General features: G+C 46.0%; 1 protein-coding gene across 5 annotated transcripts in view; it reads right to left on the reverse strand.

Moving 5' to 3' along the window:
* LOC147034366 (centrosomal protein of 85 kDa-like) overlaps positions 1–27534 on the reverse strand; it is a 167196-nt gene that overhangs the window by 107098 nt on the left and 32564 nt on the right. For 2 of the 5 annotated variants that reach the window (XM_085881557.1, XM_085881526.1), the window contains exon 1: positions 10081–10371. The exons of 1 other annotated variant lie outside the window; for it this stretch is intronic. The gene's annotated coding sequence lies outside the window, so the exon portion shown is untranslated. Of the gene's footprint in view, positions 1–10080; positions 10372–10411; positions 10549–27534 lie in introns of those variants that run through there. 2 more of the 5 variants (XM_085881534.1, XM_085881543.1) reach the window with 2 other exon arrangements.

Consider the following 27534-nt stretch of genomic DNA (forward strand, 5'->3'; position numbering starts at 1 on the left):
CAATCGGATTCCTGTGCGTTTCGATTGCACCGTGTGGTAGCGGTGTGCATCGCCAAGCGCTGTTAAGTGTTCAAGTTTAAATTTTAATGCGAATAAAAATTTGGTTACAAAGGATCTTTTTGAAGACCATCTTCCTATGAATGACATCAGATCACCAGCCCATTATTCATCATGTGAATAACGCCATGAAGGCGCAACATTTCGCAGCATTCTTATTATGTGAGTTTCATGAGGCCGCTGAGAGAATCCAAAAGGCTCAGATACATCATACCGGTGTTCATTCCATGAAAAATAAAACTGAACTTTTTTTTCAGATCTTTCCTGCATCGGTTTGAATATTAAATAAACCCACACATTACATTAAAATAATTCAAACTAATTCGTCGAAGGAGTTGTGTCGCCGTACTAGTTACTGTAAGGGTATTCTCATTGGGTTTCAATTGAAAATGCTCCATTCCATGTACAGTCCCTATAGATCGAATTCAGGACAATGTCATGACTCATAAACAACAAACTTGGCCGCTTCACTACCATAATTATTATGGCAATTGCCCTTGGCACAATACTACTTAACGCAAGGCTGATGTGGATTTTAAAACCATTTTAAAGCAACTGATTAAAAAGCAACGATTTTTTGCCTCCGCTGACGAAGTCGCCGGTGCAATTATGTTTTCGGGTTGTCCGTCCGTCCGTACATACGTACGTCCAATGCCAATTGTCTCTGTTTTCTCTGCAACCGCTTCAATCCGATTGACACAAAATTTTCACCATAGTTGCAACAACTCATGTAGAATGTTTTAATGATAGTTATGACATCATAGGTCACGTGGTGTGGCGGCCATGTTTGAAAAACGGAAAAGCTTTGGACTTCTATCTCCAAAAATGCTCCCTGGAAAAATTTGAAACTCCGCACATGTGAAGTACTCCCCATGGGGAAAGAAGTGCGATTTTTTTGATGTCGTCATCGGTGGCTTCGTTATGGCATCATAATTGGACACGTCAAATGCTTTATCTGATCAGTATGAAAGTTTTTGAGGGCCATCAAGGGCTAAATTGTATTGGGGGGGGGGGGGGAGGGAAATTGACGATGTCATTGGTCACGTGGTTCGGTAGCCATATGTTTTTTTTAACATAAAAACTTTCAAAAATATTCTTCTCTGAAACGGCTGAACAGATCAAGGAGAAGCTTTACAGGTATGATCGCCTATCCATGAGGAACAAAAAGTTCTCTACCTATGACGTCATAGGCCACTTGGTTTGGCAACCATATTGGATTTACCCAAAAACCTGTTAAAATGAACGTCTCCAGAACAGCTTGACAGACCGAGGGGAAACTTCACCCACATGTTCCCCAAGCCTTTGGGATACCAGGGTGTTTGTGAAAAATCAATAGATCACATGGGCCTGGCAGCCACATTGGATTGAACAAATATCTTTCAAAAATCTCTTGAACCACTTAATGAATTGACGTGAAATGTCACTGTTCCGATCCAGTAGTCGTGGGGCCTACATGTTTTAAATTTCAACCTAATCTGATGGATGGTTTGGTCGCCAGAATTATTTAATATTTTGAATCTGGGTTCAGGGATTTAAATCAAACTTGTAATTTAAATCAGGGATGTAAAAATTAAAAATGTTCAGGGATTTAAATCAAACAATTATTATAATGACGTAATAATGTCGGCGGAGGCATATCTCATGACGTAACGACAACGAAGAGTGCCCTTCTCATTTTTATTGCAGTGTAGTTTCATGGACAATCACGATGCAGCAGCAATACAGAGCAGATATTAATTTTCATTGAATCAGGAAAGCGAAAGTCATTGCAGGGTCATCAGCACGAAGTAGCCAACCTTCCCAGTCACGTGCTTGTCCAAAGTGTAACTGAGAATGGCCTAATCGATCGTTATACAACTTGTCCCAGAGAGTGACGATCAAAAATGACCTTGAGTGAATGAGAGGAAAAGGCAGGTTCCACGTCAATAAGGCTTTACTCATAATCTTCATCTTGCTGTAACAGCAATTGTTATGAGGTATTTTGAATTCCCGAAAGAGAGTTTTACTGCAAAATGTATAACCGCATCAGCCCATTCCAGCCTGAACAAAGGTAGTTTCCCTCATATAGGTTCCATAAAATGTGTTCAATTATTGCCTCTTTTGAAATATCCTGCACAGTGGCTCACACAGATGCCCTCCTGCATTCCTCAGCACAACCTTTCCGATAGAAAAAAAGACACAATGTAAGTCGCTTGCATGTTAGTACAATGGATACTATTCATATCTTTGAGCATGATTGGCATTAGGTTATTCTCAGCCTGCTTCCTTGGTCAGCCTTGAAAAAGCAGCTATGATTGATAATGCCATGTTGTTGAAACCAAATACAAATACTGTGTGATAATAGCTGTGATATTTTGTAACTTAATACCGTTGGGGCCACACGCAAGTGGCTAATGTGTTTGGTTGATGTCTGGGGGCCGAACATGGTTAGGCTCTACTTATAAAGAGAGGTTGGCCAGCCATATAGGCTATAGCACTTGGAAATCTTGGAATTTAGTCAGAGCACCATGATTGAGAATGCCTGCTTTTTCTGAAATCATTCCTCATATCTTTCTTTAGTAACATTCGTATCGTGTGAAAACAGATTTCAATTTCATTCCATCACAATTTACTTTGTATATTCCCACGGTGAGTAGCTGCATGACGCAATGTTACCTGAATTTGTGGAATTCAAACCCACTTGAATGAACATAAATTAGCATATAATAAATATAGCCCGTGTGGCTGTAGCGATGTCAGCAATATTCACTTGTCATTTGCTCGCGGCTTTGACCAATTGGGTGCGCCCATTTTTCCCTTCACTCGTCGATTTGTCGCGGCACTGAGGTTATTACATTGTTGAGTCTTTTATCACAAGCTTTTCTCACCTCTCGCAGTTGGTGTCCCTAAATGCCCCGAAATATATATCCCGAAAAATGTATCCATAAAAATCCCTGAAATATCCCTCTGTTCCCACTTAATATTCTTAAAATTGTGTTATGAAGAAGGGAGGGGGGAACCATAGCTAGAATATGTTAAGAAAGCATTTTCCATGTGCTCAAGTAGGTTAAATTTGCACCTGTACTAGGAACACGTCAGAGATAAGTTGTATGCAATATGTGCATTGGGAAGGCAGTGAACATCCATGAAAAGCAGCACAGGGTAGGGACGTCATTGTGTAAAACCAAATGTCTACAGGTGAGGCCAGGTAGAGCACTTGAGGTGAGTGCAAACGGGCATACCAAGTGCTGCAATCCTGGCTATGGAATTTCAGTGAACCCTTAAATAGGGCTTTGCATGGCCCCTGAAAAAGGACCGCACATGTCTGGTGAAAGGTACCATGGAAAAACTACGAGTAGGTGGGACAATATGAACGTACAACCCGGAATAGTGAGCACCCAATGACACCCAATTTCCCACGACACCCCAGCCAATGAGGGTTGAGATGGCCACAGAGGGCGACTTTCCCACGACATCCCGGCCAATGAGGGTTGACATTCCTTCAGAGGGTGACTTTCCCACGACACCCCGGCCAATGAGGGTTGACATTCCTTCAGAGAGCGACTTTCCCACGACACCCCGGCCAATGAGGGTTGAGATGGCCACAGAGGGCGACTTTCCCACGACACCCCAGCCAATGAGGGTTGAGATGGCCACAGAGGGCGACTTTCCCACAACACCCCGGCCAATGAGGGTTGAGATGGCCACAGAGGGCGACTTTCCCACGACACCCCGGCCAATGAGGGTTGACATTCCTTCAGAGGGCGACTTTCCCACGACACCCCGGCCAATGAGGGTTGACATTCCTTCAGAGGGCGACTTTACCATGACACCCCGGCCAATGAGGGTTGACATTCCTTCAGAGGGCGATTTTCCCATGACACCTCGGCCAATGAGGATCGACATTCCTTCAGAGGGCGACTTTACCACGACACCCCGGCCAATGAGGGTGGAGATAGCCACAGAGGGTGACTTTCCCACAACACCCCCGCCAATGAGGGTGGAGAGTGCCTCAGATGGCGATTTTCTCACCCCGGAGGAAAAATGAATAAAAGGAACGCCAGGCTGGGAGCATGTGTGGTAGTGATCATTGTCATCTTGGGGGTCGCGGGTCTTGGAGCTGGCTGGTTCGTCTGGTCCTGGATCATAGTCACCTCTGATCTTCTCCTCAGTCTTTGTCGATTGGTGCATGGCCGGTTGGAGAGCGCGGTACCTGGTGCTTGGAGCGGCATGTGTTGCGGGTTCGAGTCCCGCTAGCCGGATCGTCAAGGGCCACACAAGGCGGGAAAGTCCAAGCTAGCATCCTTACCTCCAGCTCACCTTCCCTCCGAGCTGGGGGTATCAATAAAGGCCACGGCCATCATTTATTTTGGGGGGTGTGTGTCTGTGTGTGGGCCCATCTTCAAGTAGAATTGTGTAAGTGCTTTCTTTTGCTCATTGTACATTACATTTCATATTCGGATAACTCTGGTCTTTGTGTGCTTCCCCTCCCCGATTATTGATGTAAATAAATTCCCCTTTTGTTAAATGTTCCAGCTCGTTTCTGTGTTTCTTTCATTGGCTTGGCATGCTGTGTATTGAGAGAGAACGAGGGTAAATTGTTCATTTGGTCCGGCACGGCTCTGGTAACTCCACTCGGTTACGCCGGATGCAAGTCGTTACTTGCGACTCGGATCAGACAGAGTCGGCCAAGGGTGTGGTTCCCCGGTAGTTAGACTGCGTGGGTATTTAGGTATATTGAAATTAGGCAATTAACCCTACCCCACGCCGTCGAAGTATTGGCGACCACGGTCCTTGAAATGACCCATCGGCTCCGGAGTTATCCGGGGTGACGACCTATAAATTCCGGTGTGTTCGGTGGAGCCGACTCTACTGCTCCCCCTAGCGGTCGTGCTCGCCACTGACACCCGGCCCCACAACAATATCACTGGTTCGGCCATATTGAACGATCTTGGGGAGATATTTAATTGTAACGGAGACTCCTGCTAGTAGGCGTGGAAAGGAAAAAAAAAAAAAAAAAAAAAACAATCGTTGTCCTCTCACAACAGCTTATAAAGATTGTTTGGTCATTCCCTGAAGTATTTGATCTCCGGCTCAGATGGTCTGCATTAGCGGACCTTCTGACATGACAATATATCCCTAAAAATCCCTGAAATATCTCTAAGTTTCACCTAAATAACCCTGCAATAATCTGAAAATATAACTCTCAACTATCCCTCTATTCCCCTTAGGTCAGGTCAGGTATGGGAGCATGTGCCAGAACAGCACGTCGCTGCGTCCACTTTCCGCCGGTACTCCAGGGGCCTCCGTCTGGCCATCCCCCAGGCAGATGCCAGGCCCATCCCCATCTCCTTGAGATGATGGTCAACCTGTTGCAACCATGAGGCACGTGGTCGACCCACTGGCCTCCTCCACTCATGAGACTCCCTCGCTGAGAGAATCTGGTGAGCAGGATCAGAGTCAGGAAAACGAGCCACATGTCCATACAGCCGCAACTGACGCTCACGGACTATGCAGGTAACAAATCTCATCCGAGTCTCTCTCAGCAACCGCTCGTTGGACACAAAATCCGACCAGCGATAGCCAAGGATTCTCCGAAGAGACCTGGTACCAAAGGAATTAAGTCTCCGTCTCAGATCCTTGGTCAGAGTCCAAGTCTCGCACCCATAGAGCAAGACTGGAAGTACCAAGGACCTGAAGACTCGGACTTTCGTCCTCCCGCACAGGTACCGGCAGCGCCACACCCCATGATCCAGTGAATCCATGACTCCCCAGGCCCGACCCAGACGTCTATTGACCTCTGACTCGCAGCCAGCAGAGACATGAATATCACTGCCAAGGTAAGTGAATCTCTCCACGACCTCAACATCCTCACCACAAACAGACACAGACAGGACAGCAGCATCCAAGATGTCACCGAAAGCCTGGATCTTAGTTTTGGCCCAAGAAACCCGTAATCCCAACGGCTCCGACTCCTCATTCAGCACCTCGAGGGCCCCCAAGAGGATATCTAAAGTCTCCGCAAGGATGACTGCATCATCTGCAAAGTCAAGGTCCGAGATCTTGACATTCCCAAATGACGCACCGCAACTTGATCTCTCCGACATCCTCCCTAGAATCCAGTCCATACAAGTGCTGATAAGTGTGGGGGCAAGTACACATCCCTGACGAACTCCAGTAACAACTGGAAATAAGTCAGAGATGGTACCACCACACTTCACAGCACTCTCAGTACCAGAGTAGAGTTCAGACATCAGATCGATCAGTTTTGGTGGCACCCCACGAAGACCAAGAATCCTCCAGAGGACATCCCGATTCACTGAATCGAACGCTTTACAGAGATCAACATAGGCTGCAAGCAGCCCCTGCTGAAACTCTCGTCTGCGTTCGGTGAGGACACGAAGTGCAAGGATACGGTCAATCGTTAACCTCTTTGGTGTAAAGCCTGACTGCTCTGGACGCTGGTGCTCAAGCAGATGGTGGCGAACCCTATCGAGAATTATCCGAGCAAAGATCTTGCCCGGCACTGAGAGCAGCGTCACCCCTCGGTAGTTGTTGCAGTCTTGGTGATCACCCTTCCCTTTCCAGAGAGGGACAACAAGGCCCCTCTTCCAGTCAGTTGGGATGATGCCTGTGTTCCAGGCAGAGCACAAAACTGCATGCAATGACACGAGTGCAGCATTTCCCCCAGCCTTGAGAAGTTCGGCATGGATGCCACAGATCCCTGGAGCTTTGCCCCGTTTCAACTGGTTCACCGCAGCCCAGGTGGACATAGGTGGACCACAGTTGATTCGAGGGTCAGCAACAGGGATTGTAACACCCTTGACGTCCAACTCGACAGTTGGGGGATCAGCCTGGTACAACCGCTCAAAATAACCGGCCCAGCGGGCCTTCACTTCAGACTCCTCTGTCAAGAGTCTACCACTCTCTGCTCGAACTGTAGTGCTCCGAGGGATGGGCTTGGATGAACGTAATGCGCGAATTCCCCTGTAAGCGGGACGAGAATGTAAGCCCTGCGGTGAGCTCCAAGGCATCCACCGGCAACATCAAGGACGGTGGTCTTGAAGGCGCTCCACAACTCTTCAGGACACCCCAAGTGTCCACTCAGCCTGTTCGCAAACTCCTCAGCTACTCTCTCATCCCTGAGCTTGGCAACATCCAGCCTCGGCTGGGATGGTACCATTCTCCAGGATTTAAGGTGCAGCTTTAGAGTTGCTACAACAAGCCTGTGGTCAGTATTGAGGAACTGAGCACTCCGGTAGACCCTGCAGTTCTGGATCATCCTCCAACGACCGTCAATGAGGACATGGTCAATCTCCTTTGCCACACCGCCAGCATTGGAATACCAAGTCCAGCGATGAGCTTGTGGGCGCTGAAACCATGAACCAGCCACCCTAAGTCCATGACTTCTTGCAAAGTCAAGGAACTTAGTGCCATTCTGGTTCATAGTTCCTGACCCATGGGGACCAACACACACCTCATAACCGTCCCTATCAGTTCCAGTCGATGCAATGAAATCCCCCAAGACTAGAAGTGTATCTCGTCTGGGGCAATGATCAACCACAGACTCGAGTGTGGCGTAGAATGCATCCTTCACGGTGAGATCACTCGCCTCAGTTGGAGCATAAACAGAGACCAGGGAAATGACACCTAAGGAGTGACGAATCCTTAATCTCATAATACGCTCGTTGACCGGTGTTACCTCAATTATCATTGGGGTCAGCTTATTGGACACAGCTACAGCAACTCCTTGGGTATGGTAACCATCAGAGCGACCAGACCAATAGTAGTTGTAACCACCCACCATTATCTCGCCGCAATCCGGTCTCCGAACCTCAGAGAGAGCTGCAATCCCGATGTCCAAACGCTTGAGCTCAGATGATAACAGAGACAGGTGATCATCCTCTCTTAGGGATAGGACATTCCAGGCACCCACCCGAAGGGACCGCCTCAGGTTAACCCAAGGAGACCGCCGTCTGCTGGACGACAGCTCAGCACCACTCCGACACACTCTCCCGCAATCTGACCCAGGGATGTTACCCCGTGGTTTCCCTCCTATCAAAGATTGGGGGTCCCGAAGGCTTTGCCCCAATCCCGTCATCCGGTGAGCTGCCCTGCGAAGGGAAGCTGCACAGGAGGTACTCCCACGGAGTGGGTTTTCAGATGTTTTTGCGTTTTGCGGAATGAAGGGTTTTACGGTGGCCGGAGTGCAAATCCTGCCACCAACCTCCTAATAAGAAGTGACCCAACTGCAGGAGGATGTCCGCAGACAGTTGGGCACTAGATATGGATGGCCGTTGGCTCACAAGGAGCTCCTCCGCCCTTTGACAGGTTTTGTTTTTAATCCTGCTGGGTGTCCATATCCAAACACCCTCCTCACCAGAAAACCTGGTGGGGGAGACGGTTTAGTCGCCGACAACCCGACCATGGAACAGGTTAGTACAGGTTTACATGGTACCTGTAGCAGGTCACAGATCGAACCTGACTTGACAGAAATATTCCTGAAATATCCTTAAAATTAATACCTTAATTCCCTATAAATACCTCAAAATTCCCTTCAAATAGCCCTGAAATGCATGTGTTTTATTTCCTACCTTTGTATATTGTTTACCCTTTTGGCATCACTTTATACTACCAATGTGAAAATAAACTTTCATTTCATAACTGCCTTGTCAACCCCCACCCAATTATCATAAACATTGTGTAATCTGTTCCTTCATAAACACAAATTTATATTATGTTTAAGGCTGATACCTGCCTTATTCAATATTTACAGTGTCAGGATTGTAAAAACAAAGGATTGTTAAGTCCAACTTAAATGTCTGTATCCGATTTAGTGGTTTAATAGTGCTACCAACATTGACTACAGTATAAGCGATCAATTCCCTGCTGAAAACATAATCACTTCCCTGTTGTTTTCAATGTCCAAAACCGAAAAACCTTATTGCCCAAGTCCTGCCTTGGTAGGTAAAGCATCATTACCTAAATTATAATGAAACCAAAACACTAAATGGGATCATTTCACCCATCATGCCTGTGTCATATCCACAACACTTGCACAGGTATTAACCATATTTGTTTCCCACAATTAATATTCCCCTTTAATTTTATGTATTAGCATGTCACAAAAAATATATCCCGCCTAATGATACGAGAGCTCATCGGTAAGCTTGTGGCCTGAAGTATTGAAATAAATAAAAAAAACCCCCACAAAACAAAATGAAATTCGTACTTTTCTACGTGGTTTGAAAAATGTTTTGAAACCAAATGTTTCTCCATTATGATAAGTCACAGATTTACTCATAAACGTTCCCCACCCACCCAAATCTCTCACCTTCCCCTTTCCAAAATCCCAGGTTCACCGATGAAATGTAGTATATTACAATCAACCTTGGTTTGTTTTGGTGGTTTGTTATTAACAAAAACAAACAAACATGAAAGCTTTAAATATAAAGTCATACCATGCAAGATCAAGCATGGTACATCATTAGGGAGCAAACCATGATGGTATAATAGTACCTCCTCACTCCATCTCCTCCATGGGTATATACTTCTCCAGACAACCTCCTCAAACCATCACCACGACACAGTAACATGTTACTCTCCATACAACCACTTCCAAAGCAACACCATTGTGATCTCCGCACAACAATCACCATCACGATCTCCACAAAACATCCCCAAACCAACAACAGGTACACTGCCCACTCGCTCCCTACAATATCCAAACTTGTAGTACAAATGGACATTTTTTTTCTGTGAATCAAACTGACAAACTGTGAATCAAATCTCTGATAATCCGTCATCAATTTGGAAATTAAAATCTAAACGGCACAGTCGCATCTCACCAGGTACGTGCAGGTAATAACAAAGGCTCCATAATCCCAATAAGAAAATGAGGAGGGGAACAAATGGATGAATTGCGGTAAAGTGAACATGCCAGCCTCAGCCAGGTGAGCCAAAGAAGACACACTTGATGGCATTCCAAAGCGGTGAGAGACTGGGATGGAGTGCGCAGTAAGTAATTCAGGAAATCTCGCTTACCAACTTCAAGCAGATATATCCATGGAGATGAAGACACAGAGGCGTGAAAGCTTTCCCTCTGGTGTTAGCAAGTCACAGTTGCCTTGACTTTAAACAACTGAGCAGAAGTTGAAGAAACTAAATTAGCATAAATCGCTTCAATTAATCCATGCCCAACACAAATGCAGAATATCCAAATGAGAATCTCATGAGGGTTAAAGTTAAGCATGCCTCTCTCACTTCCACTCCCTCTCTCTCGCTCTCTCTCTCTCTCTCTCTCTCTCTCTCTCTCTCTCTCTCTCTCTCTCTCTCTCTCGCTCTCTCTCTCTCTCTCTCTCTCTCTCTCTCTTGCCTTCTCTGCCCCGTTAACGGGCCCCCGGTGTGAATCTCCAGCAGCTGGCATGTAAGACAGGATGCAACGTCACCAAAAGCAACTCCCTGTACTCGCTCTCCCGCCCAATCATGCACTCATTCACTGTATTCCATATCTGTGCCAATGGCCTGTTTTCTCACCCTTCTTCGTTTCCTTTGTCTTCCACGCCCATCCACTTCATTGCCCTTGTCCAGTTTGTGCCTTCAACAATGGGGTGTGTGTCTATGTGTCTCTGTCTCTGTCTCTGTCTCTCTCTCTCTCTCTCTCTCTCTCTCTCTCTCTCTCTCTCTCTCTCTCTCTCTCTCTCTCTCTCTCTCTCTCTCTCTCTCTCTCTCTCTCTCTCTCTCTCTCTCTCTCTCTCTCTCTCTCTCTCTCTCTCTCTCTCTCTCTCTCTCTCTCTCTCTCTCTCTCTCTCTCTCTCTCTCTCTCTCTCTCTCTCTCTCTCTCTCTCTCTCTCTCTCTCTCTCTCTCTCTCTCTCTCTCTCTCTCTCTCTCTCTCTCTCTCTCTCTCTCTCTCTCTCTCTCTCTCTCTCTCTCTCTCTCTCTCTCTCTCTCTCTCTCTCTCTCTCTCTCAAAACATGTTTATGTCTGTCTGTATATTCTGTACAATAATAGTTGAAACATGACAAATAACTGTATATCTACTTTGATTTATCTTTATCTTTACAAATAATATCAACCCTCTTGCACCCTTCCAAACATTGCCTCTTCTGAACAATGTCTGCATTACCTTGTGTGTAAGGCAAGGTGTGAGCGACTCATTCACCCTCACTTGGGGGGGTCAAACTCCTCAAGGGTTCCTGGAACCTGTCTGGACAACAAGGTAACGCTACGTTTATGGTCACCACATCTCAGGAAGGATGTACGTGGCTGTTAAAGGGTACAGGTTCAATGTGGGGAAGAACATAGCTGTCATAGAGAGGATACAGCATAGGGCTACTTGACTGATTCTGGGGCTCGCTAGATTAAGCTATGAGGAGTGGTTGAAGGAGACAGGATTTTTTACTCGTTCATTGGGAAGGAGGCGATTACGAGGGGATGTGATTGAGATATTTCGGAGAATGAAGGTTGTGGACAAGATAGGTGCAGTGAAGTTTTTGCTTTTTCAGCAAAGTGGACAGCATTAGGACCAGGGGCCATAGCTTAAGGGTAAATAAGATGATGGCGAGAACAGTTTTACGACAAGGGTCTTTCAGTCAGAAAGTGGTTAATGCATGGAATGGTCTCCATGGAAAGGTAGTGGCAGTAGAGGGGTTGGATATGTTTAGATTGGAATTAAATAGGTACTTGGATGCATTGGAGATAGTAGGATATGGGGATATTGGCAGGACTTGTAGGTAGCTTACGTGTGTTTGGGTAATGGATAATGACCGGGGTTGATGCAGCGCAGGCATTACGAGCCGAATGCCCTCCTCTTGCCCCAAAGTTCCTTGTGTGCAAGGTTGGTTTCGGTGCATGTGAAGTTAAAGTCATAAACCACTGTCCAGCTTTTTAGCTGAGATTTAATCACAAACATGTTGAGTCATTATGAGGCTACACGAGTGAACCAAGTCAGTTATGTACATAATGACACAGACATACAATTGGATGTACGTGCACAAATTTGTTTCTTCATCTGGATTAACCATTGATGAGATACCGAAGAGTTATTAAAAAAAAAAAAAAACTTTATATTTCTCTTTGATGTCCCATCTTGCATCAGAAATCCTCTGTTTCTAATCTCCATCAATTTTACTCTATTTCAATTTCCATTATATATTAGGAAGCTTATTTCTAAGTTTGACTCAATTTTCTATCCCTATTTTGTCAGCAAAAATATGTGTTTAATGTCATGGTACTCACCAAGTTTCCTTTGCCTTAGTCTAACGCAAATCATTTTCATTCTAAAGAGGACTTGAAATCCAAACGTATCGCAATCTGAGAAAGGTTGTTCACGTTAGTTTTTGCAATGACACCACAAATTGTGTGTGAATCCATTTCGCTCGTGCTTCGGGGGTATTATCCTGTGAAGAACACACTCTCTTCCGCTTTCTCCCCCCCCCACCCCTCCCCTACACAACCCCAACCCACAAGGGAATGAAGGACCATCTGCTAAAGCATCCTAAAAGCTTCAGCCTAAAAGCCTCACCTTAAGAGCAGATGGCTCAGAAACGCCTGGACTGCCACGAGGGTCTCTCCACTAGCTAGGAAACATTTCAACATCAATTTACCTGATGAGACTATTTCAAGTGACAGTCAAGTCTTACATCAGCATCCGGAAGGAGGATTGAGCGGAGGCATTGCTGACGGCATGATGATAGTGAAGGGTGTGTGAGGTCATCCCCGATGATGTGCTCCAAATATTTACTATTCTCTCTTTAAGCACAAACAGAGAAAATCCACAAGACAAACTTAGCAACTGAGATGCAGATTGAGAGAACTGAAAGATCTATAAGAGGTTTATATAGTATATTTTTTCAATCCATTCTTTTTAAAGACATAACCAGCATGTGCAACTAGTCCATTGAAGGGCGTTGTACTCAAGTACTCATCAAAGGCTGGATCTTACTTGAAACAAGGTGCAGCCTTTTCTTAGGAAAAGCAGTCCTGGTCTGGCCTTTTCTGCTTTTGAGAATTGTGCTCTCTGGAGTTAAAGCTGGAGCTATTACTAGTGCTGGATTAGTGGAGTCATTTGACGGCTAACACTGGAGACACTGTGTAACACCGGTGAAAATGAGGATGGATCAAAAGTTTACTCACTGGATCTGACACCATTGTAAGTGTTGTACCTAAACTCACCACCACAAAAACAAGTGAAAATGTATTTGTTCCATGTTTACAGTGTATATTCACTCAATACATGACCATGTGACACGTAACAAAAGAAAGTGTCACAAAGTCACACTTGCCTCTGGTGGAACTTTACACCAAGCTAGCAGTTTAGAAACCGAAAATAGCTCAGGCAACCACGCAAGCACCGCATGTTTTTTTCCATGTACACAGCACTGTGTTCTTGCCATGTCTGTAACAGTGATAAAAATGAGAATATAGCCCCTGGTTATAATTCCAGAACCATCTTATATGCACTTCCACAGCAGCATAAAGAACTTCATGGACTCACTGAACAACTATATTCCTGCAAGTCAGATCAAGCATGTCGACACCTTACATATTGCAAACTCGTTTTTACTATCTCAAAGTACACATTATGTACTGTAAATATTAATTCATGCAAAAAATAGGACCGCCTGTCTTGAAGCTTACTTGCATCAGTAGCAACAGTCACTCAAACGCCCTGCAGACCTCCTCCAACACTGAATTATTTAATGCCGTGAACAAACTTTGGTACATTAAGGCTCATGAAGGTTGCGGTCAAGTTTCATTGAAATTCTGTTTGTAGTTCAGAGAAGAGAGTAAATACCTATTTTGTGGGTCAAACCACCCCCCCACCCCACCCCGTAACCCCCCTTAATGAGCGCAGATTTTGAGTAAGTTTCACCCTCCTGTAAGTTTTGAGTTTTGAGTTTGACTCATTGGCAAAATGAGTGCCAGCATCGAAATCATGTGTGTAGTTTCTGAGAAGAGAGCAAATACTTTGTTTTGGGGGGAAGCCCCCCTTCCCCCCAATAGACCCTCTTAATGAGTGTAGATTTTGATGTGGTTGATACACTTTGGTGCAACACAGGTGATGATGATGTGGTCATGTTTCCTCAAAATTGCGTGTGTAGTTTCGGAGAAGAGAGCAAATACCTATTTTGGGGGGTCAAACTCCCCCGACCCCTGTATACCCCTTTAATGAGCACAGATTTTGATGCAATCAATACAACAAGCCTGGTGTTGGCTTAGTGGTTAGGGTGGCGGCTTGGGATCCTAGGGTCCTGAGTTCAAGCCCCGTTGGCCGCTGAATTAAAAAAACACCAGGAGGTTGACTAAGCCTGTCATCCTTCCCAGGTCGGCAAAATAAGTACCAGTGTACTGGTAAGGGGGACACTGCATCAGTGGCATAGCTGCGTCCCAACCAATGATGCAACCAGCAGGCTGCACAAGAGAGAGAGAGAGAGAGAGAGAGAGAGAGAGAGAGAGAGAGAGAGAGAGAGAGAGAGAGAGAGAGAGAGAGAGAGAGAGAGAGAGAGAGAGAGAGTCAAGACAACTTCGTTCGGCATCAGTTATGAAGCTTGTGGTTAAGTTTCATCAAAATCTTAGGCTACAATAACTGTCCTTTCTTCTGTGCTTAACAATCAAAGATACGGTAAAGGATTTCACTTGGAGAGCAAACAAGCTCCATAAGGACTGTGAATGATGGTCCCCAAGGATCTGTCTTAGCTCCAATCATCTTCAACATATATGTGAGTGACATGCCTTGTACCACCTCCAGAAAGTTTGCTTATGCACCTGATCTTGCCCTTGCCACCCAAGCAATCAACCATGACTATCTCAGCAGTACCTTGGCCCAGGAATTAAAGGTAATGGGCAATACTTCATCTACTGGCAATTCCACCCAAACCCAACTAAGACTACAGTTACTGCTTTTCATCTCAGCAACCAACTGGCTAACAGCAAACTCCAGGTTTCCTTTTGTGGCAAACCAGTCAAGAATCACAACCAGTCAAGGAGAGGAATCACTTCAAAACTCTAGTATCTGGATCCGGACCATCACCAGCATCTAATCAATTAATCCTTGTCAAACAACCAACCTGTCCACAAAGTTTTGTCCTAATCAGTCATAAATTTCTGAGATATGCTGCTCAAAAACAACCAGACAAACAGGAGTGAACACATAGCCTCCATCCGCATTAGTTGATGGAGGTAAAAATTTATCAGGTAGGTTGGTGCTCAGGATTTACACAATCCATTTAAAAGGTATTTCTCCAGAGTGGTTTCAGATTCAAGCTGGAAGTTCAACTCTAAAACAAAAGGACAGGTTGACAATTATTTTAAAAGGACAAAATTCTTTCGAAATCACAAAATATTCAATTTCACTGTGAATTAAACAAACATGTAACAAGTAATTACAAGGTACTTTTGAATCCACCCAAGATATGCACATGTACTGTATGTATGTATGCATATATATATATATATATATATATATAGAAATATGTATATATTGTTACGGATTTCAGAATCCGATCCGATGAATGCATACAAACATCAAGGTCCTCAGATAGTTATTTCCCAAAATGCATGTTCAGGATAGACCCATCCCTATGTCTGGTAGGATTCTAAATGTGATGCGTTGAGAAGGGGAAAGAATAGATTCCTTCTCTTATGGAAAGCTCCTTTTTCTCTTTACGACGGACACATTCATGCACGTGAGATAGCCGTTAGCCCAACGGAGGCTCGACACACCCACCTTTTTCCATCGACGTTGAAACTCAGTTCTTTCACCGACACCCACCTTTTTTCCATCGACGTTGACACCCGCTTCTTTCACCGACGCCGACACCCGCCTTTTTCCATCGATGTTTGACACCCGGTTCAGCAGCTCTATGGACACTAACTGGCTCTTTTTCATATTGGACTGAACATTGAGGTGATAATTGTTGTTGACGTTTCATGAACGTTCACGTTTTCGCTCGGTAATTCTGACAAATGGCTGCTTTCTGCCAGCACCACAGGCATGGCGTCATGGGCCAGGAATGGTCGCGGGACGGGCGGGTTGTCACGGGCAACGAATCGCAAATGGGGCAGGGTGAATTTGGCTGGAGTCTGCGCCCGCCCAGACGGGCCACCTATAAAAAAAAGAGGTCGAGAGGTCCGTTCTACACCATTCAGTTGGCGTCAGTGAGTCAGCGTTAATCTGACGGCTTTACCGGTCAGTCGACAACCAGTCAGTTGGCATCAGTGAGTCAGCGTCAGTTAGATGGCTTTTCCGGTCAGTCGACAACCAGTCAGTTGGTGTCAGTGAGTCGGCGTCAGTCAGACGGCTTTTCCGGTCAGTCGACAACCAGTCAGTTGGTGTCAGTGAGTCGGCATCAGTCAGACGGCTTTTCCAGTCAGTCGACAACCAGTCAGTTGGTGTCAGTGAGTCGGCGTCAGTCAGACGGCTTTTCCAGTCAGTCGATCACCAGTCAGTTGGCGAGAGCTGGTTGCGGTTCTGACAGCTATGAGAGTATTTCAGTCAGTTCCAGTCAATCAATCGGCACTAGTCGGTCAGCGCCAGTGAGTTGGTGACAGCCTCAGCACCTTACAGCTTCTCACAGTGCCTCACAGCGCCTCAGCACTTCACAGGGTCTCCCAGCTCTCAACAGCTGTCCATCGGTTGTGGCTCCTGGTGGCTCCAGGCGGTGGGTGACGCTCGGACCGTTAATGCTCGTTCTGCTCGAGACCTGCTCTTGGCGTACCTGATTCTTGTCATCACCTCCAGGAACCAGGGACGCTGTGATGTTGATTGGCGATCAAGCCTGTTCGCGAGTAGGTGCACGGCAAGTCTGGGCGCTGGCAACGGACAAGGCATGCTCAGACATTTCAGGACGTTTTTATTTGATGAACGACAACTTCTATTTGGTGAGCAAGATTGAATTTCTCTTCCCCCCTGAATGATCTGCTGGGTACCCTTGGTTCGTGTTTAATTGTTAAGTAAGGCATAAAGAAAAGCATCTGCTCTTTGTCCCTTTTTCCATCAGTGCCTGAGTGATAATTATTTATTTGCTTACGATTATGTTGATTGATTTTTTTTTATTTTTTCATTATGAATAAATTCCTTTGTTGATGTTCCAACCTGTCCGTGCTTGTCCTTTCCTTCCATTGATCAAGCATTGTCCAAACCTAGATAGCCTGGGAGGTAATCACCACACAAATCGACATGTAATAGTTGGCATGCACCAGCGGTTGGTTTAACGCTCGGCCGCCCTAATAAAGATCTAATCAAGATAAGATTGGTGCTTTGCCGAAGGTGCACTCCCGTTCAGGAAACCTCTAGTAGTAACACCTCCAGTTAAATGGCAAAATTAGATGGTGGACACTGGAACTCGTGGTTCGAAAGCAACCCACCGTACCACGAAGTTAATCGTGAGTGGTGACCCCAGGTCCAGCTCTTCCGAGGACAAATGGAGATTAAACCCCCTCATAATACGCTTGGTACCCGTAACTATATATATATATATATATATATATATATATATATATATATATATATATATATATATATATATATATATATATATATATATATATATATATATATATATATATATATATATATATATATTGTTACGGCTGTGGAAATTCACAGGACACCATAAAGGATTTCTCCAAGATCAGTTATGTCGATAAGTCTGTGTTCAGATAGATTTCCCCACCGATGTCTAAGGGTTTTATTCGTGTAACCGGGCTGTGAATCTTCAGATAGCTGTTTTTCTTTTGCTATCGTTATTTTGGACCAACCGCTCACAACAACCACCTCCACCACCAACATCGCTCTCATCAACCGCTTCATCACAACCACCTTAACCACAACTGCCCAACCACACCACCCTCATGACCACCACAAAGCGCCAGCCACGCCACCATTACGACAACCACCGTAACCACCTTCACCACAACCACAGCCGCATTTCCACCTCGGCACACGGTTGCGAGAAGCCTGGCATTCATCGGGGGAGAACGGACGACGGCCTCACCCCTCCCCCCAATGACAAACCCTGCGAGAGGAACGTGAAGCAAGGACGCCCTGAAAACAAAAGCAAAGGAAAGGCCCCGATTCAGGAGGAAAAACGCCCTTCTTCTGGAAGTTTCCCGCACGTGCTGGAAGAGGGGGACGGAAGGGAGGGGCGAGGCGCTGTGGAGATAAAAGGGCGCGCTGAACGCAAGGGTGTGTGTGTGTGTGTGGAGGAGAGGAAAGAGTGTCGTGTCGGAGTTGTGGGCAGTTGTGTGGAGCCTTTGGCCACTGAGTTGTCTGGAGTCTGGAGTCGGTTAGGAGCTGGAGAAAGAGGAGCCAAGGCGCGTGGCCTGCCGGACCGTGCCTAACCATGGGTCGCTGGAGAGGACACATCGAGGGTCGCCCAAGCGAGTCACCACGAGGGACAAGGTAGCCAGCCCGGTCTCTCGGAGCCTTTGCGGTCTTCACGGCTCCATGTTTATAAAGACCCCAAGGGGTCCAGTCTACCCCTCGTCTGTCCTGGCGTTTTTCCTTGTTTCTTTGCGTGAACGTTGTGGCGCCATGTCTTTAAGTAGAACTGTTAAGTGTGTACATAATAGATAGACGGTAGTAGCTCTTTTGCATTGCTCGTGGTTTGTCCCTTACATGTTACATAATTGCATGCGTGCTTTTGTTTTTGCCTTTGTCGATTGCAAACTGCATGCGTGTCTTGCCTTGCTTGATTACATGACGACTGCATGATTGCATATGTGCCGCTTATTCAATAAATGTGCTTGTTTAAATGTCAACCCGTTCGTTGCGTCCTTTGCCCTAATTGAACTGCCATATTGCACTCGGAATATAGTTGGTTGTTAAATAACCGATAATAGAATCGGATCCAACAGGGCCTCGCGATAACACCCCGCTCGGTTATCCCACAACTTAAGCGAGCTGCTTAAGCGGCTCGTTTCCAAGCGGGGCCCGTTGAGGTACAGTCTCTCGGTAGTCTGCCCGCGCGACTAATTAGGTATATCGACAATTCGGTGATTGACCCTGTAGCGCACGGGTAGAGTGTTGACTAGGCTGTGGTGTGCTCAAAACACACCCGTAGCGGGATTCGGGCGTTTGATCCGGAAGGTTGCGACTAGATTGTCCGTTCGGTGGGCGAGGCAGCCGCCATTGGCTAAACGCGGTCGCTCGCACGTCGGCGGGCGAGAATCTATAACAATATATATATATATATATATATATATATATATATATATATATATATATATATATATATATATATATATATATATATATATATATACATATACAGTGGGGAGAACAAGTATTTGATACACTGCCGATTTTGCAGGTTTTCCCACTTAAAGCAAGTAGAGGTCTGTAATTTTTATCATAGGTACACTTCAACTGTGAAAGACGGAATCTAACACAAAAATCCTGAAAATCACATTGTATGATTTTTAAATAATTAATTTGCATTTTATTGCATGAAATAAGTATTTGATCACCAACCAACCAGTAATAATTCCGGCTCTCACAGACCTGTTAGTTTTGTCTTGAAGAAGCCCTCCCATTCTCCACTCATTACCTGTATTAACTGCACCTGTTTGAAAACGTTATCTGCATAAAAGACAGCTGTCCACACTCAATCAATCAGACTCCAACCTCTCCACAATGGGCAAGACCAGAGAGCTGTCTAAGGACATCAGGGACAAAAGTGTAGACTTGCACAAGGCTGGGATGGGCTACAGGATAATAGGCAAGCAGCTTGGTGAGAAGGCAACAACTATTGGTGCAATTATTAGAAAATGGAAGAAGTTCAAGATAACAGTCAACCTCCCTCGGTCTGGGGCTCCATGCAAGATCTCACCTCGTGGAGCCTCAATGATCATGAGAAAGGTGAGGGATCAGCCCAGAACTACACGGCAGGACCTGTTCAATGACCTGAAGAGAGCTGGGACCACACTATCAATGAAAACCATAAGTAACACACTACGCCGTCATAGATTAAAATCCTTCAGTGCACCCAAGGTCCCTCTGCTCAAGCCAGAGCATGTCCAGGCCCATCTGAAGTTTGCCAATGACCATCTGGATTATCCAGAGGAGGAATGGGAGAAGGTCATGTGGTCTGATGAGACCAAAATAGAGCTTTTGGTTTCAACTCCACTCGCCGTGTTTGGAGGAAGAAGAAGGATGAGTACAACCCCAAGAACACCATCACAACCGTGAAGCATGGAGGTGGAAACATCATTCTTTGGGGATGCTTTTCTGCAAAGAGGACAGGACGACTGCACCGTATTGAGGGGAGGATGGATGGGGCCATGTATCGCGAGATATTGGCCAACAACCTCCTTCCCTCAACAAGAGCATTGAAGATGTGGTGTGGCTGGGTCTTCCAGCATGACAACGACCCGAAACACACAGCCAGGACAACTAAGGAGTGGCTCCGTAAGAAGCATCTCAAGGTCCTGGAGTGGCCGATCCAGTCTCCAGACCTGAACCCAATAGAAAATCTTTGGAGGGAGCTGAAAGTCTGTGTTGCCCAGCGACAGCCCCGAAACCTGAAGGATCTGGAGAAGATCTGTATGGAGGAGTGGGCCAAAATTCTTCCTGCAGTCTGTGCAAACCTGGTTAAGAACTACAGGAAACGTCTGATCTCTGTAATTGCAAACAAAAGTTTCTGCACCAAATATTAAGTTCTGTTTTTCTGATGTATCAAATACTTATTTCATGCAATAAAATGCAAATTAATTATTTAAAAATCATACAATGTGATTTTCAGGATTTTTGTTTTAGATTCCGTCTTTCACAGTTGAAGTGTACCTATGATAAAAATTACAGACCTCTACGTACTTTGTAAGTGGGAAAACCTGCAAAATCGGCAGTGTATCAAATACTTGTTCTCCCCACTGTATATATATATATATATATATATATATATATATATATATATATATATATATATATATATATATATATATATATATATATATATATATATATATATATATATATATACCGGTCAAAAGTTTTAGAAGACCCCCATTTTTCAATATTTCTGAAATTTAAGCAGTTCAAGTCCAGTGAATAACCTGAGGCCTAGGTCACATTTGCCACGGCGGCCGTGGGGTCACCAAAATCTACGGCCACGAGCAATTATACGGTGGCCACAGTATTTCCACGGTCACACAATGTAGCAGTCACATATGTTTGTATTTTTCAGGGAGCCACACGGCGTATTTAGGCCTAAGTCACATTTGCCACGGCGGCCGTGGGGTCTCCAAAATCTACGGCCACTTGCAATTATACGGCAGCCGCAGTATTTCCACGGTCACACAATGTAGCAGTCACATATGTTTTTTTTTTTTGGGGAGCTGCACGGCGTATTTATAAATTGTGGAGACCGAAAACGTGGGGTTGCCATACGGTCTTTGATTTGATGTCGCACGGTGACCATAGGGCGTTCCTGCGGCAGCCATAGAATTTTCAAGGCAGACGCAAGGTGCCCGCAAGGTGACTGCAAGGTGACCGCAGGGGGGTCCTAAGGCAAACGTGCGGCCAGACGGACGGTAACGAATGGGTTAATTTTTTAATTTTTTTTTACCAGTTTTTTTTTTTTTCGGCTTGTCGAATTGCTACAGCGAACGTAGAAATGAAAAAAGTTATAACTCCGCGTTATAATTCCACAGCGACCTTACGGCCTGTAAAACATAGCCATATGGCATAGGGCCACCCTGAGGCCACTGCACGTTTCTGTCAATTCAGAGGGCGTACGGCCGCCGTATCCTCGCCGTAGAGCAAATGTGACTTAGGCCTTAGGTCTTAGAAATTGCGGAGACCGAAAACGTGGGGTTGCCGTACAGTCTTTGATTTGATGTCGCACGGTGACCTTAAGGGGGCCCTGCAGCGGCCATAGAATTTTCAAGGCAGACGCAAGGTAGCCTCAAGGTGCCCGCAAGGCGACCACAGGGGGCCCTAACGCGAACGTGTGGCCAGACGGACGGTAACGAATGGGTTAATTTTTTTTTTTTTTACCAGTTTTTTTTTTTTTGGCTTGTCAAATTGCTACGGCGAACGTAGAAATGAAAAAAGTTATAACTCTGCGTTATAATTCCACGGCGACCTTACGACCTGTAAAATATAGCCAAACGGTGTAGGGCCACCCTGAGGCCACTGCAGAAACTCTGCAGCCGCAATAAGTTTCTGTCAATTCAGAGGGTGTACGGCTGCCGTATCCTCGCCGTAGAGCAAATGTGACTTAGACCTGAGTACTAAGTTAAGCGGAAAACTGCCAGAGGTTAAAAAAACAAATTTAGGTTACCAAAAACTGAAAAATAATGTAAATTTCAGAGTTGTTAAAAAAGGCCATTTTTAAGGAACAAGTAATGGGTTAGCAACTGCAGCTGTTCTGCAGCAATGGAAGTAAATTAAGCCTTGAAAGTTGATGCAAACAATTCCGAAAGGTGTCCCAACTTATGTTGATTAGTTACAAACCCCCTGTCTGTATAAAGCAGTGTTGGAACAGACTGTGTTGCTACACCTTCTGAAGCATTATTTGGACAATATTGCACTGCAGGAAGTAGTATGTTGCTATCATAATGGCGAGAAAAAGACAATTAACAAAGGAAGACAGACAGACCATAATAACTGTTAAAAGTGTAGGTCTTTCTTTAAAGAAATTGCAAAGAAGCCAAGGTGTCAGCGAGTACAGTTTCCTACACCATCAAAAGGCACTTGGAAACTGGAGGAAACTCTGACACGAAGAGGTCAAGCAGACCCAAAGCCACAACACAATCAGAAGACAAGTTTCTGAGAGTCAACAGCTTGTGTGATAGGCGGCTCACAGGACAGCAGCTTCAAGCACAGCTTAACAATGATCGAAGTAAGGAAGTCTTAGTTTCAACTGTAAAGAGAAGACTTCGAGCTGCAGGTTTGACAGGTCGAGTGACAGTAAGAAAGCCATTGCTAAGATGGCAAAATAAGAAAAAGAAGCTTGCCTGGGCCATGAAGCACTGCCAGTGGACTACTGAAAACTGGAAGAAGGTCTTATGGACCGATGAATCAAAATTTGAAATCTTCAGTTCATCATGCAGGGTTTTTATACACCGTCGAGTAGGCGAAAGGATGGTTCCTCAGTGTGTGACACCAAATGTCAAACATAGAGGAGGAAGCGTGATGATCTGGGGGTCTTTTGCTGGATCCAGTCGGCGACTTGCACAAAGTGACTGGCACCCTGAACCAAAGGGCGACCACTGCATTTTGCAGTGCCATGCAATACCCTCTGGTCTACGCCGAGTTGGTCAGGGGTTCATCCTACAGCAAGATAACGACCCAAAACATACCTCCAGGCAATGTCAGAACTACCTTAGAAGAAAAGAACAAGACGGTAGGCTTCAAATCATGGAATGGCCAGCACAGTCTCCAGACTTAAACCCCATCGAGCTGGTTTGGGATGAACTGGACAGAAGGGTGAAAGCAAAGCAACCTACAAGTGCAACACATTTGTGAGAACTTCTGCAACAGTGTTGGGAAGAACTTTCCGAACAATATTTGATTTCCATTGTAGAAAGAATGCCACGAGTATGTTCGGCTGTTATATCAGCAAAAGTGCATACTTTTATGAGTCAAAATTTTAGATTAAATTTTGTTCAACAAAACGATTCCATGATTTCTTTTTTATCTGCAATTGTTTATTGGTTCTATGCTTTAATTTCAGAGCACATTGAAACATTAAACTGCTTAAATTTCAGTAAAAACTGGAAAAATGGGGATGTTCTAAAACTTTTGACCAGTAGCGTATATGCTGTACACAAGGGCATGACAGAAGTAAATTAACACCTTAAATTTATTTATTTCATCTGTATAAAGCAAGTTATACTCAGTGATTTGGACTAATATCCAACGATATATTTGCAGAAAAGAGTTCCTGGGTCGTGTGTGACAATTAACTATGCCTCGCACTCAAGGAGCACACTACCTTTGCGATTTTCAAAGAGAACGAATTGTTGGAAAATCGGAATCCACAGCTTCCCGTTCTGGTCAACCTGGGCCCTCAGCAAGGTGTCTTCGAGTTGTCAAGCGGTCCACAGAGATATAATAACTCCCCGTTGCAAGGCAGCAGATGTTGCAGAGAAGGTCCAAGTTAGCTCAAGTACTGCCGTGCGGTACCTTCATCAACTGGACGACTACGGGAGAGCAGCCAGGAGAAAACCTCAGCTGAGACCAGGCAACATTCAAAGGAGAAAGGAGTGGGCTGACGAGATGGCCACCAGACCCTTGGAGTTTTGGCAAACTGTCATTTTTTTCAGATGAGTCCCAATTTGCTAAATTTTCTGACAGTGGACGCATTTGTTTCTGGAGACTTCCCAATCACGAGTTCTCTTTGAACCAATTGCAGCCAAAAACACAGTGGTTTTTCAGTGATGGTGTGGGGAGCAATCTGGAACGCTGGTCGGCCAGAGCTTGTGGGGTGTGTTGGCAACATCAACTCCACGATGGACATTTCTATCCTTGAGGATGGACTTCTCCCTGTCTTTTCTACTGGTCAGATGGTCAAAAACAACACTGTTCATGGAAGATGGGGAGCTCAATGCCACACTGCAAAAAAGACCAAAGAATGGCAGGACAGAAATGGGATCAAGCGACTTCCACGGCCAAGTTAGTCTCCTGACATAAATCCCATTGAACACCTCTGGGCCATATTGGATCGAGCTGTGCAGAAAAAGTCCAGGAAAGCAACATCACGGGCAGAATTGTGAAACTTTTTGCATGAAGCCTGGGCAGAAATCCCAAAAGAGAAAATTTCGAACTCGTCAGTTCTATGCCTGAAAGAGTAAAAGCATTGAAATCTGCATAAGGCAAGTCTAGAAAATACTAGTGTATGTACTAAAATGGATCAAATGTTCTTCAAATGTTAAATAAATTAATTATTTAAAAATCATGGTGTCTATTTACTTCTGTCATGTCTCTGTAAATATACTAGCAAATACCACCCATAGCTTCGCTGACGAAAATACTAAAGGGGGGAGAGAGAAAAAGAGGGAGAAAGAGGTAGAGAGGGGTGGGAGATAAAGAGAGAGAGTGGGGAGAGTGAGGAGGTGGAGGGGAAAGGAAAGGAGGGAGTGGGATAAAGGAGGGGTGGGGGAAGGGAAGACAGTGTGGGGTGAGAGAAAGGGAAGGCAGACTTGCGGTGGAGTGTTAATTACGATTCATACCGTCTCCTCAAAATTATTCTGCATAAAATAACAGTGAAGATGGAAACAAAATAAAGTCTGAAAACCATTTTCTACAAGTCATACGATAAACACGGCCCGGACACAAACTCCTGTCCAGACAAAAATACTGCCCGGACACGTCTGGAGCCAAGTTGTCCAAAGACGAACACCGCCCGGACGCGTCCAGAGACGAACACCACCCGGATGCGTCTGAAGACGAACACCGCCCGGACGCGTCCATTGACGAACACAGCCCGGACACAAACACCACCCGGATGCGTCCAGAGACGAACACCGCCCGGACGTGTCTGGAGACAAACACCGCCCGGACGCATCCAGAGATGAACACCGCCCGGACGCATCTATTGACGAATACAGCCCGGACACAAACACCACCCAGATGCGTCCAGAGACGAACACTGCCCAGACGTGTCCGGAGACGAACACCGCCCGGACGCGTCTGGAGACGAACACCCACCGGACATGTCTGGATACGAACACCACCCGGATGCGTCTGGAGATGAACACCGCCCGGACGCATCCGTTGACGAACACTGCCCGGACACAAACACCGCCCGGATGTGTCCAGAGACGAACACCGCCCAGACGTGTCCGGAGACGCACACCACCCGGACGCGTCTGGAGACGAACACCGCCTGGACATGTCCGGATACAAACACCACCCAGATGCGTCTGGAGACGAACACTGCCCAGATGCGTCCGGAGTAGAACACCGCCCAGATGTGTCTGGAGACGCACACCGCCCAGATGTGTCTGGAGACGCACACCGCCCGGACGCGTCTGGAGACGAACACCGCCCGGACGCGTCTGGAGACGAACACCGCCCGGACGCGTCTGGAGACGAACACCGCCCGGACGCGTCTGGAGACGAACACCGCCCGGACGCGTCTGGAGACGAACACCGCCCGGACGCGTCTGGAGACGAACACCGCCCGGACGCGTCTGGAGACGAACACCGCCCGGACGCGTCTGGAGACGAACACCGCCCGGACGCGTCTGGAGACGAACACCGCCCGGACGCGTCTGGAGACGAACACCGCCCGGACGCGTCTGGAGACGAACACCGCCCGGACGCGTCTGGAGACGAACACCGCCCGGACGCGTCTGGAGACGAACACCGCCCGGACGCGTCTGGAGATGAACACCGCCCGGACGCGTCTGGAGACGAACACCGCCCGGACGCGTCTGGAGACGAACACCGCCCGGACGCGTCTGGAGACGAACACCGCCCGGACGCGTCTGGAGACGAACACCGCCCGGACGCATCTGGAGACGAACACCGCCCGGATGCGTCTGGAGACGAACACCGCCTGGATGCGTCTGGAAACAAACACCGCCCAGACGCGTCCAGAGATGAACACTGCCGGGACGTGAGCGGAGATCAACACCGCCCGGACGCGAAAACTGCCCGGACGCGCCCGGAGGCGAACACCGCCTAGACGCGTCCGGAGACAAGCCATGCCTGGACATGTTCAGAGACAAACACTGGCCAGACGTAACCACCGTCCGGATATATTCAGAGAGAGACAGAGAGACAGAGGGGAGGGGAGAGTGGAAGAAGAGATACGAGAGGACGGTACTGCACTGTGTTGTGAGGGGGTAGAGCAAGGATAGGATGAGTGTGAGAGAGAGAGAGAGAGAGAGAGAGAGAGAGAGAGAGAGAGAGAGAGAGAGAGAGAGAGAGAGAGAGAGAGAGAGAGAGAGAGAGAGAGAGACAGAGACAGAGACAGAGACAGAGACAGAGACAGAGACAGAGAGAAGGGTAGGGAGTTAGCAGCAATAATGTTATGCATTATGAACACACACACACACACACACACACACACACACACACACACACACACACACACACACACACACACACACACACACACACACACACACACACACACACACACACACACACACTTGGCCGATATCGACAATTTTTCGGGAATCGGCAGGTTGGACTCAGTGCGATTACCAACTACAGTACTTACTGTATACATCACAGAAACGTTGAGTAGCTTTTACCGAAAAGCAACGTTGCATTTATATAGATGTTGCTGGGATATGTTCATAAACATTATATATATATATATATATATATATATATATATATATATATATATATATATATATATATATATATATATACATATATTACTAAAACTCTCATCTTGTATGTGTGTATGTATGCATGTTCCCGAAATACAGCCAAAACGGTAGACGACAGTGCAAAAATTTTTAGGACCACCTTACCATTCTCCTGCGGTGTGCAGTATCAAGTTTCGTTCAAATCGGGCAACGAAAAAAATTAT

This window comes from Eptatretus burgeri, chromosome 1 (assembly GCF_056783735.1).
Source record: "Eptatretus burgeri isolate ZD-2024b chromosome 1, Ebu_testis_v1, whole genome shotgun sequence".
In the NCBI taxonomy this organism is placed as follows: Eukaryota; Metazoa; Chordata; class Myxini; order Myxiniformes; family Myxinidae; genus Eptatretus; species Eptatretus burgeri.